This window comes from Schistocerca cancellata, chromosome 5 (genome assembly GCF_023864275.1).
Source record: "Schistocerca cancellata isolate TAMUIC-IGC-003103 chromosome 5, iqSchCanc2.1, whole genome shotgun sequence".
Lineage (NCBI taxonomy): Eukaryota > Metazoa > Arthropoda > Insecta > Orthoptera > Acrididae > Schistocerca > Schistocerca cancellata.
Genome location: NC_064630.1, coordinates 784,516,255 through 784,535,846, shown reverse-complemented (window position 1 = coordinate 784,535,846; position 19,592 = coordinate 784,516,255).

Genomic DNA, 19,592 nt, shown 5'->3' with positions numbered 1-19,592 from the left:
CGTCGACCTGGGGCCGGACCGCAGCGACGCACGGATGCACGCCAAGACCGTAGGATCCTACGCAGTGCCGTAGGGGACTGCACCGCCACTTCCCAGCAAATTAGGGACACTGTTGCTCCTGGGGTATCGGCGAGGACCATTCGCAACCGTCTCCATGAAGCTGGGCTACGGTCCCGCACACCGTTAGGCCGTCTTCCGCTCACGCCCCAACATCGTGCAGCCCACCTCCAGTGGTGTCGCGACAGGCGTGAATGGAGGGACGAATGGAGACGTGTCGTCTTCAGCGATGAGAGTCGCTTCTGCCTTGGTGCCAAAGATGGTCGTATGCGTGTTTGGCGCCGTGCAGGTGAGCGCCACAATCAGGACTGCATACGACCGAGGCACACAGGGCCAACACCCGGCATCATGGTGTCGGGAGCGATCTCCTACACTGGCCGTACACCACTGGTGATCGTCGAGGGGACACTGAATAGTGCACGGTACATCCAAACCGTCATCGAACCCATCGTTCTACCATTCCTAGACCGGCAAGGGAACTTGCTGTTCCAACAGGACAATGCACGTCCGCATGTATCCCGTGCCACCCAACGTGCTCTAGAAGGTGTAAGTCAACTACCCTGGCCAGCAAGATCTCCGGATCTGTCCCCCATTGAGCATGTTTGGGACTGGATGAAGCGTCGTCTCACGCGGTCTGCACGTCCAGCACGAACGCTGGTCCAACTGAGGCGCCAGGTGGAAATGGCATGGCAAGCCGTTCCACAGGACTACATCCAGCATCTCTACGATCGTCTCCATGGAAGAACAGCAGCCTGCATTGCTGCGAAAGGTGGATATACACTGTACTAGTGCCGACATTGTGCATGCTCTGTTGCCTGTGTCTATGTGCCTGTGGTTCTGTCAGTGTGATCATGTGATGTATCTGACCCCAGGAATGTGTCAATAAAGTTTCCCCTTCCTGGGACAATGAATTCACGGTGTTCTTATTTCAATTTCCAGGAGTGTAGATAAATGTAAATTAATGCAGATGAATAGGAAAATGAATCCCGTAATGTTTGAATACTCCATTAGTATTGTAGCGCATGGCACAGTCACGTCGATTAAATATTTGGGCGTAACATTGCAGAGCGATATGAAGTGGGACAAGCATGTAATGGCAGTTGTGGGGAAGGCAGCTAGTCGTCTTTGGTTCATTGGTAGAATTTTGGGAAGATGTGGTTCATCTGTAAAGGAGACCGCCTATAAAACACTAATACGACCTATTCTTGAGTACTGCTCGAGCGTTTGGGATCCCTATCAGGTCGGACATAGAAGCAATTCAGAGACGGGCTGCTAGATTTGTTGCTGGTAGGTTTGATCATCACGTGAGTGTTATGGAAATGCTTCAAGAACTCGGGTGTGAGTCTCTAGAGGAAAGGAGGAATCGCTACTCAGGAAATTCAGAGAAGCAGCATTTGAGGCTGACTGTAGTACAATTTTACTGCCGCCAACTTACATTTCGCGGAAAGACCATAAAGATAAGAGATATTAGGGCTCGTACAGAGGCATATAGGCAGTCATTTTTCCCTCGCTCTGTTTGGGAGTGGAACAGGGAGAGAAGATGCTAGTTGTGGTACGAAGTACCCTCCGCCACGCACCGTATGGTGGATTGCGGAGTATGTATGTAGATGTAGAAAGCAGACGTGTGTGTCCCGACCCAATGACTACATCGAGCTATTCTCATTAAACAGTACCGTGCATAGCTCTGGTTCTACAGCATGAGTAATCGCAGCTAAGGCCGCAACTAGTTTACTCGTATGCTAAGCAGAGCAGCTATTCATCAGTAACCGTTAAGGACGTTGCATTGCCTGATAAATGTCTTGCACAGAATGTTCAATGTCTACTGTTTGTTACTCACCGACACTCAGGGATCCTTGTAGGTCAATGACATTGTTGTGGAAAACATGTACATTTCACAATTTCGACAGCAAATTCTAGTGAAATTTCTATTGGCCTAACGCTCATTATTGCGAAAGCACATGCTTTTAGCCATCGTGGCCTGGAAAAGTGTTTGTTAAAATCTTCGTTCCCAGCCCTGAATCCAAGATATATCTGAAATGGGGCAAAAACTTGATAGTGGCGCCTTCTCCTCCACTGCCCTTGAACGGTTGAGACAGGACGGCAAACATTTTTAAAAAAATTAATTTTTCAAAATTTTATAGCGCACAACTTTCTGAGAGAAGTTTGCTGAATAAACATTTATGTCCTAGGAAATGTAAGCCATATCATTTGGTCTTAAGGATACAGGATTCTTATAAATGGCGGAAAAATCGAAATTTTTATAGCTTTATTAAATTCTAATATATACGTTATCGGGTTTCAAATGAAAAATGGCCTATATATACCAAATTTTAAAGTTAAGTTCATGTATGCCGCCACGCCCCCTTTATTTGTGTTACAGAAACCTTTATTATTTCGAAAAGGACTGTGATTGTATATTTTGGTAACAGTGCAGGTTTCTAGTGTCTGTAAATGATTATCTTTGCTAGTATTTACTTTTGTTTCACTGAAGCTGTTTGTTCACGTGTTACTGAATGTTTGTTGACCAAGTGCTACATATAGTTGTGGAAGTACATATCCTTTTGTTTGCAATAAATACGAACTATGCCACGCATCAAGAAGCTCAATAAAAGGAAATTCCATGGTAACCAGTCCACAAATAATATGGACGGACTTCGCCCTAAAGGAGAAGATTCTTGGTGTGGTTATCAAAAACAAACCAAAGTGTTCAAATATACCATCATAAGCATTCTCTTCCTGAGCCCGTTATGAATTAAAGAAAAGCAATTTTTAGAGACCTGAGTGACCCTGATTGCTTAGCAAATATCTTAATGGGGGCATTCAGAATACAAATGAGAGTTTCAACCATTGCAGATGAGAAAGATTACCCAAGAATGTTTTTGTAGCACTAAATACATTAAAGGTTTGTGTACTAGATGAAGCGATATGTTTCAGTGGTGGAGTGATAGGAAGGTTGGAATTCCTGAGAAATTTAGGCATAAAATTTGGCTCTAATATGGAAGATCGATTGCTTGGGTGTGACAGACAACGGGTGCATGAAGCTGAAAGATTCGCTCTTCAATTTACCAAAGAAGCAAGAAATGGTAAAAGGAATGCCAAGAGGAAGCTTGAAGATGATGAAATGCTGCAGGATTAAGACTACGCTTCAAGAATGTTCTCAGGCACAGTTTAATTGGACTCGTATCTTCATTCACAATTTCCCTCAAGTTGTATTTTTCAGAATTCAGGTACAAATATTTCCTAAAGTGTATAAAGCATTGCTCTGATTTTTTCTATAACTTACAATAGTCAATACTTAGGTAGTAGACCTAAGCTTTATTAGCAGGATCAACTACACTCCTGGAAATTGAAATAAGAACACCGTGAATTCATTGTCCCAGGAAGGGGAAACTTTATTGACACATTCCTGGGGTCAGATACATCACATGATCACACTGACAGAACCACAGGCACATAGACACAGGCAACAGAGCATGCACAATGTCGGCACTAGTACAGTGTATATCCACCTTTCGCAGCAATGCAGGCTGCTATTCTTCCATGGAGACGATCGTAGAGATGCTGGATGTAGACCTGTGGAACGGCTTGCCATGCCATTTCCACCTGGCGCCTCAGTTGGACCAGCGTTCGTGCTGGACGTGCAGACCGCGTGAGACGACGCTTCATCCAGTCCCAAACATGCTCAATGGGGGACAGATCCGGAGATCTTGCTGGCCAGGGTAGTTGACTTACACCTTCTAGAGCACGTTGGGTGGCACGGGATACATGCGGACGTGCATTGTCCTGTTGGAACAGCAAGTTCCCTTGCCGGTCTAGGAATGGTAGAACGATGGGTTCGATGACGGTTTGGATGTACCGTGCACTATTCAGTGTCCCCTCGACGATCACCAGTGGTGTACGGCCAGTGTAGGAGATCGCTCCCCACACCATGACGCCGGGTGTTGGCCCTGTGTGCCTCGGTCGTATGCAGCCCTGATTGTGGCGCTCACCTGCACGGCGCCAAACACGCATACGACCATCATTGGCACCAAGGCAGAAGCGACTCTCATCGCTGAAGACGACACGTCTCCATTCGTCCCTCCATTCACGCCTGTCGCGACACCACTGGAGGCGGGCTGCACGATGTTGGGGCGTGAGCGGAAGACGGCCTAACGGTGTGCGGGACCGTAGCCCAGCTTCATGGAGACGGTTGCGAATGGTCCTCGCCGATACCCCAGGAGCACCAGTGTCCCTAATTTGCTGGGAAGTGGCGGTGCGGTCTCCTACGGCACTGCGTAGGATCCTACGGTCTTGGCGTGCATCCGTGCGTCGCTGCGGTCCGGTCCCAGGTCGACGGGCACGTGCACCTTCCGCCGACCACTGGCGACAACATCGATGTACTGTGGAGACCTCACGCCCCACGTGTTGAGCAATTCGGCGGTACGTCCACCCGGCCTCCCGCATGCCCACTATACGCCCTCGCTCAAAGTCCGTCAACTGCACATACGGTTCACGTCCACGCTGTCGCGGCATGCTACCAGTGTTAAAGACTGCGATGGAGCTCCGTATGCCACTGCAAACTGGCTGACACTGACGGCGGCGGTGCACAAATGCTGCCCAGCTATCGCCATTCGACGGCCAACACCGCGGTTCCTGGTGTGTCCGCTGTGCCGTGCGTGTGATCATTGCTTGTACAGCCCTCTCGCAGTGTCCGGAGCAAGTATGGTGGGTCTGACACACCGGTGTCAATGTGTTCTTTTTTCCATTTCCAGGAGTGTATATTATTATTATTTTGAGCTTTTCCTCATTACAGAGGCTTATCTCCAACATAATAATTTAGTCAGAAATTATAATACAAATAATAAACGTTCTTAAACTATATTTTCAAAATACTCCTCCAGGTGTTTCGATCTTGTGTGTCCTCTTTCTCTGCGCCAATTCTCCTCATTGTGTGCTGTACATTCTGGAGCCAGGTGGTCATAGGTCTTCCCCTTCTTCTTCTCCCCTCTGGTTCCCACTCCAGTATCAACTGAATTATAGAAAAAATAACGTTTTTATTAGGAAAAAAATTATAAGAATTACAATGTAATATGTAATATTTTTTATCCTTGTAATATAAATAATAGATGAATTAAATTGGTACTGTACCTCAGCTATCATGCCTTGCATATCTGGTAAAAATTCGGTCTCCTTCAAATGCATAACATCGGATTAAATGGTACCTCAATTTGAGAAAGAATATTGTAAAAAAAATTGCATCAGTTTCTTTGTAATTTTTTATAACCCTAAACGGGTTCAAAAATATTCAATATACTTCTAATTTGTTTAGAAAGTGTGCTGCATTACCTGATATCAACAAAAAATCTGTGAACCATATACATTATAATCAGTGCCTGACAGAAATAGATGTTGATTTTTACATAATATTGAGCCGGAAAAGTACCTTGTATCCTTAGGTGTGCCAAAGTGCAGTGCCACGGCTCTTCACACGGCGCTCTTCTATGGCGCTTCATTTATTTCGCTCTGTGGTATTCAAACGTGTATATTTTGAAATGCAAACCATCATATCTATGTTCAGGACTGTGGAAATTAAAATTTCCTGCGGTGCCTCTCCTGCTCTCAGTCGGCTGGTTTGACATGCTAACCCCTTAAAAAAAATGTTTGTCATCTTGCAAAGTAAGAGAATTGTGAACATAAGACGCTGTATACTTGAAACTGAAAACTGCATTAAGTCTGTTGAAAGACTAAGATGTGAGTAAATTATTCTGAAATGCCCATTATAAATTTAGCAGGAGTAGGTGAAATTAATTTTCACGAAACAGAAGTAAGTATTCAAAAATTGAGAAGGTTAGTATACGAAGTAATTGGCACGGTACTATCAAACATCGAAACTAGATTCTAGTACTTCCATGAAATGTATTTTGCAGAACTTGTAAATGAGAAAAAATCCTCAGGTTATAGCAGGCCAAACGATTTCCTTATACGTGAAACTGAAAAACTATGTAAAATATATCCTTTATGGACAATGAAAAACTGAAAAGAGAACTTACGTTTATTTACAGCAGTCAGGATAAACGTCTTCAGCCTCATGACCACATTAAAGTCATTATAGACAATGTATTAAAAACACATGTTCTCTGAATATGTGAAATTACTGTCGTTGGTTCTTGCAACTCCAGCAACGTGTCTTACAAAGGGAGCGTGGCTACATAAAAACTCGTTGAAGCCTACCTCCGCAACACAGCGACAAATTACATACGTCAAACTTGTACATTTTGGCTACAGACAAGGGAAGTGTGAAACCTTGAACCAATCGGCAGGATTTCATATCTCGTGACATCGATGTTTACGCCTGGAGAAGGGACAAGAGGATAGAACAATTACTATGTGTTATACATTTATGAATCTGTAGATGTTTAATATTTTTATGCAATTATTTATAACAATTCCTGTAGTAGTTTAAATCTTTGTAGAAATATCTAAGTACACTACTGTCCATTAAAATTGCTACACCAAGAAGAATTGCAGATGATAAACGGGTATTCATTGGACAAATATATTATACTATAACTGACATGTGATTACATTTTCACGCAATTTGGATGCATAGATTCTGAGAAATCAGTATCCACAACAACCACCTCTGGCCGTAATAATGGCCTGGATACGCCTGGGTCAAACAGAGCTTGGATGGCATGTACAGGTACAGCTGCCCATGCAGCTTCAACACGATACCACTGTTCATCAAGAGTAGTGGCTGGCGTATTGTGACGGGCCACCATTGACCAGACGTTTTCAGTTGGTGAGAGATCTGGAGAATATGCTGGCCAGGGCAGCAGTCGAACATTTTCTGTATCCAGAAAGGCCCGTACAGGACCTGCAACATGCGGTCGTGCATTATCCTGCTGAAATGTAGGGTTTCGCAGGGATCGAATGAAGGGTAGAGCCAGGGGTCGTCACACATCTAAAATGTAACGTCCACTGTTCAAAGTGCCGTCAATGCGAACAAGAAGTGACCGAGACGTGTAACCAATGGCACCCCATACCATCACGCCGGGTGATACGCCAGTACGGCGATGACGAATACACGCTTCCAATGTGCGTTCACCGCGATTTCGCAAAACACGGATGCGACCATCATGATGCTGTAAACAGAACCTGGATTCATCCGAAAAAATGACGTTTTGCCATTCGTGTACCCAGGTTCGTCGTTGAGAACACCATCGCAGGCGCTCCTGTCTGTGATGCAGCGTCAAGGGTAACCGCAGCCATGCTCTCCGAACTGATAGTCCATGCTGCTGCAAACGTCGTCGAACTGTTCGTGCATATGGTTGTTGTCTTTCAAACGTCCCATTCTGTTGATACAGGGATCGAGACGTGGCTACACTATCCGTTACAGCCATGCGGATAAGATGCCTGTCATCTCGACTGCTAGCGATACGAGGCCGTTGGGATCCAGCACAGCGTTCCGTATTACCCTCCTGTACCCACCGACTCCATATTCTGCTAACAGTCATTGGATCTCGACCAACGCGAGCAGAAATGTCGCGATACGATAAACCGAATTCGCGATAGGCTACAATCCGACCTTTATCAAAGTCGGAAACGTGATGGTACGCATTTCTCCACCTTACACGAGGCATCACAACAACCTTTCACCAGGCAACGCTGGTCAAACTGCTGTTTGTGTATGAGAAATCGGTTGGAAACTTTCCTCATGTCAGCACGTTGTAGGTGTCGCCACCTTGTGTGATTGCTCTGAAAAGGTAATCTTTTGCATATCACAGCATCTTCTTCCTGTCGGTTAAATTTCGCGTCTGTAGCACGTCATCTTCGTGGTGTAGCAATTTCAATGGCCAGTAGCGTAAGTTAATTTTGCAAGACTTGTTTTAAGATTTCTTTTTTTTTCCAAAAATTCTCAACCTACCCTACAAAAAATGTCGCCACTGTTAATCACAATAACTGTAACCATTAAATAAATGATAGGCAGTTCGTCATGCAGCTGACGAGTAAAATCATGAGATACACGAGGATTAAACTCTTTTACCGAGAAATTTCTTTACAATCGTTTGAGAGAGAGACAGCAGATCGCTCGGTTTGCGCCTTTGCCGTCCGCGCGGTGATCAACGAGCCAGCCACCTGCTGCGCATCTCCCTGCCCCACTGTACCTGAACACAAAGCAGTGCAGAGGCAGCCGCCCTACGAGTAGAGATGGGTCGAACTCGTTCATTCCCGTGAACTACTTCATTCATTTCACTCTTTGCCGTGAAGCGTTCAAATGAAGTAGTTCATTCGTGAAGTACGGAAGCCTAGCGAAGTTGCCCAGTTCGCCGCTCAGCCGCTGCTACGCTCGCTTCGCCTCGCTCGTACAATAAAGCTTCGTAATACTTCACAATTTTACCAACAGATGGCCGAACTATGCAGTAACGTGCACGCAACGTTTTACGCTCTTACAGCGTCTGAGTTATCTTAAATAGAGCATGGTCGAAGGGGACAAAGGAAAGATAAACAGAGAAGGCTGTCACATATAAAGAAGGTACTACATTTAATCTTGCTCGACATTTTCTCGTGAAGCTCCCAAAAAAGTCTTAATCTGCCAAATGAAACATTATTTGTTGTATTCATGGACTGAAAAATAGGGCTACCAACGAAATGCAGTCCAATTTTATGTTCCTTTTAAAATTTAATACAAAATAGAACGAGTATGTTTAACACTGTCACAAAGTCTGTATACCTACGTTAAGTAATTATTCAGAAGTTTTCCTGTAGATTTTATTTTTGTTGACAATAATAACCCACTAGATTCAAAACGTAAACTGTCACCTGTAGTCATTAGTACGATTTCTGGTAAAATCCCTCTTTCAGTGTTATTAACAAACCTTTTATTTTCATGTTGGCTGTGGTGCTCACACAGATAGCCTCTTCGTTTCTATCTTTAATATTCATTTGTCTTCAAGCGCTGCCAACGGTAGGCTACCCGTAGATGCGAAGTTTAACTGCCTGACGCTGCCTTCCCCTCGCCCCTCACCTCCCCCACCTGTGCTAAAACCATCGTTCCCCACAAACACCGCGCGATTCGTCGACAGGTAGCACAGGGAGGACTGAAGTGAAGGGAGGAGGAGTGACGTGGGTGAGGGAGAGGGGAAGAGAGTGAGTGAACTAGAAAAAGGTGTGGAGTGTGCTATCTGTGAAGAGTTTGAAGTACCAGTTCATCGAAATTGAGTGGTTAGTTCACACTTCACAGGAGTCAAGCGTTCATTTGAACGACTCATTCACGAGCTCCACATCACTACCTACGAGCAGTCACGGTCTGCGCAGTTGCGTCACTCCACTACAGCGCGGGAACCGAAATGGCATTCTTGACTAACATCAGCTCATCACGTCCATCTCAAAGGCAACTAACGCTAAACACCGTTACAGCACGTATTTAAAGCAAATCTTGTCTGCATCCTGATAGCGGCGCTGCTACACCGAAGAGCCAAAGAAACTTTTACACCTGCCTAATATCGTGTAGGGCGCCCGCGAGCACGCAGCTCGATTAATGTCTGAAGTAATTTGAAGGGAACTGACACCATGAACCCTGCAGGGCTGCCCATAAATCCATAAGAGTGCGAAGGGGGTGGAGATCACTTCTGAACAGCGCGTTGCAAGGCATCCCAGATATGCTGAATAATGTTCATATCTGGGGTGTTTGGTGGTCAGCGGAAGTGTTTAAACTCAGAAGACTCTTACTGGAGCCACTCTGTACCATTTCTGGACGTGTGGGAGTGTCGCATTGTCCTGCTGGAATTGCGCAAGTCCGTCGGAATGAACAGTGGACATGAATCGATGCAGGTGATCAGACAGAATGCTTACGTACGTGTCACCTGTCAGAGTCGTATCTAGACGTATCAGGGGTCCCATATCACTCCAACTGCACACACTCCATACCATTATAGAGCCTCCACCAGTTTGAACAGTCCCCTGCTGACATGTACGATTCATGGATTCCATACCCGTACCCGTCCATCCGCTGGATACAATTTGAAACGAAACTCGTCCGAATAAGTAACATGTTTCCAGTCATCAACAGTCCAATCTCAGTGTTGATGGGCCCATCACCATCATCTTAGACGGTTTATAACATCATCACGGTATCACACTGTATCTACATACATTTACAGGCGCCGGTGCCTATTGTTTGACTCTCTATAGCGTCGTTGAATGACGTTTCCGGAAATGGGTTCCTACTATTATGTCCCCTCTACAACCTCTCAAAGTGTGTAACATTAATGGTGAAACACCCAGTATAAAATCAGGTCGTTTTTAAAATTGTTGCCAAAACTCTCGCAACGTTCATGATCGATTTACTACAAATTTTTGCTGAATATTCCAACAAACGTTCGGACAGGCATCGGCTACATACTTTCATAATTTATGCTGTACACAACTCTATACCACTATACAAAAACAAATCGTTGTTTAAAGTTGTCTTCACGATGCTATAATGAATATACGCTTATATTTTTAATATATAGGATTCATAAATATGTATCTTATATACTGGAGGAATTGTTACAAAAAGTCTCTAAAATTTCCTGATCGATTTACTTCATATTTTCACACGATTCTCCCAGTAAACATTTGGATGGACACAGGCTATCTATATTTGAAATATGTCCAACATATAAGTGAATATGTCAATACTCACATTATAAGGACGCGTCATTGAACAACATTGGCACGAAAAGTACCTAGCCGATTTATTTCAAACTGTTACACAACTGACCAATTTACTTCAAATTTTTACATAAGTCTCTAATAAATATTTGAATAGACATTGGCTGTATATCTTTTAAATATATGAAATATATAAAGGGGAAATGTTGTTAGCAAAATTCTCGGAAAGTTCTTGAGTGTATTACTTCAAATTGTTGCCCAATCCTCTACTAGCATTCAGATGGACATAAACTACATATTTTCTAAAGAGTAATGCATATATTTTCAGTTAACACTGACTACAAGAAATAAAATGCTGCGCAGTGAAAATGTGCTTCTTGGCTTTCTTTCTTGCAGTCAGGTTTAACTTAGGTATCAGGTCATTTAAAACATTACAAAAACTTTTTCTTCCTCATATATTATTTGTCCTTATATATAATTTTAAACAATAATTGCATAAATAGTAGTGTTCTGTTTTGTCTCCTTCATCACAGCCAGTTTTAACAGTAGAGAGGTATGTTGTATTTATAGCTCATCGATTTATGATTAGAATATTACTGTGGAATCTGAATCATCTGAAACCTTGCAGTCCTACCGGTTCAGAAATAAAAATCATGAGAAATTCTATCACTGAAGATACTATCCTCAAACATCCAGAAGAAAGAGTTCTCTCCTCCACCCATCATATTATAGATTGCGATTCATCCATTTGTTTAAGTGACTTCATTTCCCAACTGAGCTTTCGTTTGCAACAACATAGGCTTAAGGTCAGAGACAGAGAAGGGAAGAGGAGATGGGCAGAGAGGTGGAGAGAGAGAAAATGAAGAGAGAGAGAGAGAGAGAAAGAGGTGGGGGGGAGAGATGATGGGCAGAGAGGGGAGGTGACGAGGAGTTGGGGAGGGATTGGGGGAAGAGGAGGAGATGGACAGTGAGAGGGGGGAGAAGGAGGAGAGGGACAAAGAGGGGGTGGACGAGGAGGAGATGAATAGAGAGAGGAGGGAGAGGAGATTCTCATAATAATTAGCAATTGTGAAGCATTGCCTAGTTTGCTATGTTTAATCATGTTGTTCCCGAAGACTATACCTTTTTTGATTATACACTCCTGGAAATTTAAATAAGAACACCATGAATTCATTGTCCCAGGAAGGGGAAACTTTATTGACACATTCCTGGGGTCAGATACATCACATGATCACACTGACAGAACCACAGGCACATAGACACAGGCAACAGAGCATGCACAATGTCGGTTCTAGTACAGTGTATATCCACCTTTCGCAGCAATGCAGGCTGCTATTCTCCCATGGAGACGATCGTAGAGATGCTGGATGTAGTCCTGTGGAACGGCTTGCCATGCCATTTCCACCTGGCGCCTCAGTTGGACCAGCGTTCGTGCTGGACGTGCAGACCGCGTGAGACGACGCTTCATCCAGTCCCAAACATGCTCAATGGGGGACAGATCCGGAGATCTTGCTGGCCAGGGTAGTTGACTTACACCTTCTAGAGCACGTTGGGTGGCACGGGATACATGCGGACGTGCATTGTCCTGTTGGAACAGCAAGTTCCCTTGCCGGTCTAGGAATGGTAGAACGATGGGTTCGATGACGGTTTGGATGTACCGTGCACTATTCAGTGTCCCCTCGACGATCACCAGTGGTGTACGGCCAGTGTAGGAGATCGCTCCCCACACCATGATGCCGGGTGTTGGCCCTGTGTGCCTCGGTCGTATGCAGTCCTGATTGTGGCACTCACCTGCACGGCGCCAAACACGCATACGACCATCATTGGCACCAAGGCAGAAGCGACTCTCATCGCTGAAGACGACACGTCTCCATTCGTCTCTCCATTCACGCCTGTCGCGACACCACTGGAGGCGGGCTGCACGATGTTGGGGCGTGAGCGGAAGACGGCCTAACGGTGTGCGGGACCGTAGCCCAGCTACATGGAGACGGTTGCGAATGGTCCTCGCCGATACCCCAGGAGCAACAGTGTCCCTAATTTGCTGGGAAGTGGCGGTGCGGTCCCCTACGGCACTGCGTAGGATCCTACGGTCTTGGCGTGCATCCGTGCGTCGCTGCGGTCCGGTCCCAGGTCGACGGGCACGTGCACCTTCCGCCGACCACTGGCGACAACATCGATGTACTGTGGAGACCTCACGCCCCACGTGTTGAGCAATTCGGCGGTACGTCCACCCGGCCTCCCGCATGCCCACTATACGCCCTCGCTCAAAGTCCGGCAACTGCACATACGGTTCACGTCCACGCTGTCGCGGCATGCTACCAGTGTTAAAGACTGCGATGGAGCTCCGTATGCCACGGCAAACTGGCTGACACTGACGGCGGCGGTGCACAAATGCTGCGCAGCTAGCGCCATTCGACGGCCAACACCGCGGTTCTTGGTGTGTCCGCTGTGCCGTGCGTGTGATCATTGCCTGTACAGCCCTCTCGCAGTGTCCGGAGCAAGTATGGTGGGTCTGACACACCGGTGTCAATGTGTTCTTTTTTCCATTTCCAGGAGTGTACTTTCAGTTAAAGTCTGATGATGGCCTTGTAAACCGAAAGCCAATTAACCAAATAAATTAATACTGTGGAATATACACAATATTGTTCTTTTCATTTGTTATCTTTTAAACAAATTATCTTTGGCATAAATAAAAACTATTCCCATCTTGTAAGATTAAACAGAGAAGTTGACTGAAGTGATGCCTGCGGAGGGAGGCTAGCGATTTCGGTTTTTCAAAGACATTGTTGTGTGTAGACTGGTTTGATGCAGTTCTCCACGCTACCCTAACCTGCGCAGTCCACTTCGTCTCCAAATAGCTATTGCAACCTAAATCCACTTGAACCTGCTTACTGTAGCCAAACCTCGGTCTCCCTCGACAATTCTTACACATCCCTCCATTAACAAACTTACCATTCCTTTGTGGCTCAGAATGTGTCCTATCAATCGATAGTGACTAGTTGTGCCATATTTTTTTCTCTCAGTTCGATTCAGTAACTTCTTATTGTTACTTGATCTACCCGTGTAATCTCCGGCATTTTTCTGTAACACAACATTTCGAAATAGTCCATTTTCTCCTCATCTGAACTGCTTATTGTCCACATTTCACTTTCTTGCACGACTACACTCTTCATAAATACTTCCAAAAGAAATTTCCTGAGGTTAAATTAACGAATTCCTCTTTTTCGGAAATTCTTTTCGTGCTATACCCAGTGCGCATTTTATACCCTCTCTGCTTCACCTATCATTAGTTATTTTGCTGCGCAAACGGCAAACCTCAGCTACTACTTTTAGTGTATTTCGAAATCTAATTCCTTCAGTATCACCTGACATTTCATAATCCTCGTTTTAACTTTTGTTGATCATTCAACAGCCTCTTTTCAAGACAGTATCCATACCCTTCAGCTGCTCTTCCAAGCCGTCTCTAACAGAATTGCAGAGTCGTCAGCAAACTTCAAAGGTTTTATTTCTCCTTTCTTAACTCTAATTCAGTTTCAGATTTTCTCCTTGGTTTCCGACAGTGTTTCTCATTGTGAAAACTGAATTACATCATCAATAGGCTAAAACCCTCTCTCATTCCTTCCTCAACTACTGCTTTCTTTTCACATTTCTGTACAAGTTTAGATAACTTTTCGCTCCTTGCACTTTATTACTGCTACCTTCACAATTTCAATGAGTGCATTCCAGTCGACACTATAAATCTAGATTTCCCTTTCTTCAGTCTCTCTTTCTTACATTAGACGTAAGGTCAGTATTGCCTCGTGAGTTCCTAAATTTCTGTGCAACCGAAACTGATCTTCCCATACCTGTCCTTCATTAGTTTCTCCTTCGTTATGCCTATAAGTCGTGTCAATTTTTTTTATTGTTACCATGACTTATAAAAAAAGAAAGAAAATACATGCCTTCTTTGAAATTGCAATCGTTACCAGAGGTCTGAAGGTATCTCGCTTGTCACATATAACTTGCACACCAGGTTGAAGAGACTTGTCATGGCTTGCTCTCCCAAGGGACACTGTTTCGACTTAGATCTTTCAGTGGAATTCTTCTCGCAGTCTCATATCTCCCAATTCATCTTCATCTGCTTCCTCTCTCCTTTCTACAAAATTACCAAACTCCTCCAGTCTTCTCCTCACACTTCTTTGCTTAGTTCTGGCTTGCCATCTGACCTCTTGATATTCAAATAACTGCTTCTCTTTATCTCAAACTTCATTTTAATTTTCTTACAGGCGTCCTCTATCTTTCCTCGTGTATGCTTACTTCTACGTACTTGCATTTCTCGTTTAGTGATCCCTCCTTTCCCATTTTGCATTTCCTATCAATCTAGTTTTTGTAGACCTCTTTATCCCCTTTTGTCCGCTTCATTTCCTGCATTTCTGTGTTTCCTCCTTTTGGCAGTTCGAAAATTAAACAGGATAAAGCAGTTAAGATTGTTGGCTAATTCAGTGCCTTTTCCTTGGCGTCCCCATATGTTTCGAAGAAATTCCTGAAAAGTCTTTTATTATATCTGTTGCATTTGAATTCACTGTGCTGTCTTTCAGAACTTGTCGCAATGATCTTAGGATTTCACAACACCATGGAGATATAGGCATTCATTTGTTACATTTAATACGCCCTTACGACATGAAATATTTTGTACTGGAAGTAGGAGTCTTACAAATTACTTGAGAAATGAAATGCGTTGAGGCAATTCCTCTCTCACTCACATCCTCTTCCTCAGACCTAAAAGAACTTTTTTTGTTTGTCTGACAGCGAACGGAAAATATTTTATGGGAATAAGAGAAACAACTCGACAAGGCGCATTCGTCTCTCGCATTCATAATGTAAGATGAAGCGTGAGAGAGCGACGGAGTACAGTTGCATGAATATTTATTAGGTGAGACGAGTAAATTTAAGAAATGAAGGAACTGCTTATCGACCACGTCATTACATAATACTGAAAACGCAGTTCGTTAAAATAAGAACCGAAGCACTTTGCCACCAGTCTTTGCAGACGACCCCATTACGTTTACTCGTACCAGCTCCTCTGCAGAGCACCGAACATTTTGTAGCTCTGCTCTGCCAGGCGTCAGACAGAGTAATAAGCATCTTGTGGTGAGTATTTGTAGAAGAGTGGGAGAGCATTCTATTCAGTATTTATTGGCTTCATTTGCATACGTCGAGCAGTAACTGCCCATAGTACACATGATTCAAGTCACTATACTTAAAACAGCATACCCCAACTAGGATTCAACGCCACCGAACTTGAATTAATGTTAAATTTCTCTCTTGTTATTCTCTGACGAAGAAAAAAATCCTACCATAGTGCTCTCTTAGTAACGTCCACTCAATTTAAATGTTGAATTAATACCCACAGCGTTCATTGCTGGTCTTCATCGTTTGAAGCCAAATTTAAACAGACGCAAAATCCCCAAGATTGACGATCTTTTACAGAAGCTCGAAAGTCAGCGCGGACTTCAATGCGACATGCTTATAACAGTTTCCATAACGAAACGTTGTTTCGAAACCTGGCAGAAAATCTAAAGAGATTCTGGTCGTATGAGAAGTATGTTAGCGGCAAGAAACAATCAATGACTTTTCTGCGCGATAGCAATGGAGATACTATGGAAAGACAATGCTGCCAAACCAGAGTTACTAAATTCAGTCTTCCAAAATGCCTTCACAAAAGAAGACGAAGTAAATATTAGAGAATTCGAATCAAGAACAGCTGCCAACATGAGTAACGTAGAAGTAAACATCCTCGGACTAGTGAAACAACTTAAAACATTTAATAAAAGCAAGTCTTCTGGTACAGAACCAATTAGGTTCCTTTCGGAGTAAGCTCATGCATCAGCTCCATACTTAAGAATCATATACAACCGTTCGCTCGACGAAATATCCGTACCCAAGGACTGAAAAGTTGCAGAGGTCACACCAATATTCAAGAAAGGTAGTATGAGTAATCCACTAAATTACAGGCCCATATCGTTAACGTCGATATGTAGCAGGATTTTGGAGCATATATTCCGTTCGAAGAATTACCTCGAAGAAAACTTTCTATTGACACACAGTCAACATGGGTTTAGAAAACATCGTTCCTGTGAAACACAACTAGCTCTTTATTCACATGAAGTGTTGAGTGCTATTGACAAGGGATTTCTGATCGATTCCGTATTTCCGGAAGGCTTTTGGCACTGTACCACACAAGCGGCTTGTATTGAAATTGCGTGCTTATGGAATATCATCTCAGTTATGTGACTGGATTTGTGATTTCCTGTCATAGAGATCACAGTTCGTAGTAATTCAAGGAAAGTCACTGAGAAAAACAGAAATGATTTCTGGCGTTCCCCAAGGTAGTGTTATAGGCCCTTTGCTGTTCCTTGTGTATATAAACGATTTTGGAGACAATCTGAGCAGCCGTCTTCGGTTGTTTGCAGATGACGCTGTCGTTCATCGACTAATAAAGTAATCAGAAGATCAAAACAAACTGCAAAACGATTTAGAAAAAATATCTGAATGGTGCGAAAAGTGGCAGCTTACCCTAAATAAAGAAAAGTGTGAGATCATCCACATGATTGCTAAAAGGAACTCGTTAAATTTCGGTTACACGATAAATCAGTCTTATCTAAAAGCCGTAAATTCAACTAAATACCTAGATATTAGAATTACGAACAACTTAAATTGGAAGCAACACATAGAAAATGTTGTGGGGAAGGCTAACCAAAGACAGCGATTTATTGGCAGGACACTTAGAAAATGTAACAGACCTACTAAGGAGACTGCCTACACTACGCTTGTCCGTCCTCTTTTAGAATACTGCTGCGTGGTGTGGTATCCTTACCAGATAGAACTGACGGAGTACATCGAAAAAGTTCAAAGAAAGACAGCACGTTTTGTATTATCGCGAAATATGGGAGAGGGTGTCACAGAAATGATACAGGATTTGGGCTGGAAATCGTTAAAAGAAAAGCGTTTTTCGTTGCGACGGAATCTTCTCACGAAATTCCAGTCACTAACTTCCTCCTCCGAATGCGAAAATATTTTGTTGGCTCCGGCCTACATAGGGAGGAACGATCACCACGATAAAATAAGGGAAATCATAGCTCGTACGGAAAGATTTAAGTGCTCATTCTTTCCGCGCGCTATACGAGATTGGAATAATAGAGAATTGTGAAGGTGGTTCGATGAACCCTCTGCCAGGCACTTAAATGTGAGTTGCAGAGTATCCATGTAGATTTAGATGTAGATCAAACGTCACGTTTAAAAGTGTTCGCACCCAGTAGGCATCATATGTAGAAAACAGCCGTCATTTGAAGCATAATTTCAGCTGTGGAATCAGGGAAACATCACAAAAGCCAAACTGTGACGGAGGTAATCTCCACATTTTACGTTTCTGTCGCTAAATTAACAATACAAATAATTAGCCATTTTTTAGTTTTAGAATGTGCCTGCGCTTCAGCAACTACGAATGAAAGAGCTTCATTGAACTGAAAATAACAGCTATCCAGTCGCAAAGTACATGTTTATTAGACCTTGATCACGGTTTCGATAGTCTTAAGACTGTCTTCTTCAGATGGTACAGTATGTAGAATCAGATTATTTATATCTAATACATGTATGTATCATCCACTTAATCACCATATAAAATACGTGATTTAAAACTAGTAGTACCTCTGTACTGTAGAGCTTTGTCCTAAAACTTTTTAAAATACCACACATTTGACAATGAATCCAACAACGTGCATTGTGTCACTAGAAATATTTGTATATACGGGGTGTGTCACAATTCAGGACACACGCTTCTAGAGGTTGTAGAGGGGACGGTTTACACAGGAACCATTGTCCTGAAGCGTCATCCAGCAACGCTACAGGATGTTATAGGCGCGGGCGCTGGTAGATGTATGTATATACGGGGTGATTCCGTGATAATGTTCGAAACTTTTTAGCGTGATGGAGAATGATAAATGTTACAATTTGGGGTAGGGTCCCTGTACCTGAAATGAAAGAGTTGAAAGTTATAAGCAAAAACCGTTCTGCTACCTTCGACAGTGGATTATGTTTACTGGTACTGTTGTTGCTAAGATGTTAAGGTAGGCAATTTTCACATGTGGTAGTATGGACCATAACAAGAAGCAATGACTAGTAAACAAGGGCCCTAAAATGCACACCTTAGGTGCTATAAGCACTTGTTCATCTCCTGTGGTGTCACCGCCAGACACCACACTTGCTAGGTGGTAGCTTTAAATCGGCCGCGGTCCATTAGTACATGTCGGACCCGCGTGTCGCCACTGTCAGTATTTGCAGACCTAGCGCCACCACATGGCAGGTCTAGAAAGACGGACTAGCACTCGCCCCAGTTGTACGACGACTTTGCTAGCGACTACACTGACGAAGCCTTTCTCTCATTTGCCGAGAAACAGTTAGAATAGCCTTCAGCTAAGTCCATGACTACGACCTAGCAAGGCGCCATTAGCCATATCTGGAGAGAGTCTCATTTGTATAGTCAAGAGCGATGTACCACAAGGATGAATTAAAGTTAAGTAAACAGACGCTACGTACTTTTCTTTAGTGCATTCATAAAGTATCCTGTTCCAGACTTCACGCCAATCGGCGTGTGTGTCCGCGTGCCTTTCGGTTACCCGTCACTGTGGACTGGCTGTCTTGTCAGACCACTACATCTCCTCTACTGAACAAGTGCTCATAGCCCTTAACGTATGCGCTTTAAAGCCCATGTGTACTGGACATCTTGTTTCGGTCCATACTGCTACATCTGAAAGTTGCCTACCCTAATATCTTAGCAACAACTCTACCAGTACATGTAATCCACTGTCGAATGTTTCAGAACGGCTTTCGTTTATAACTTCCAACTCTTTCCTTTCCGG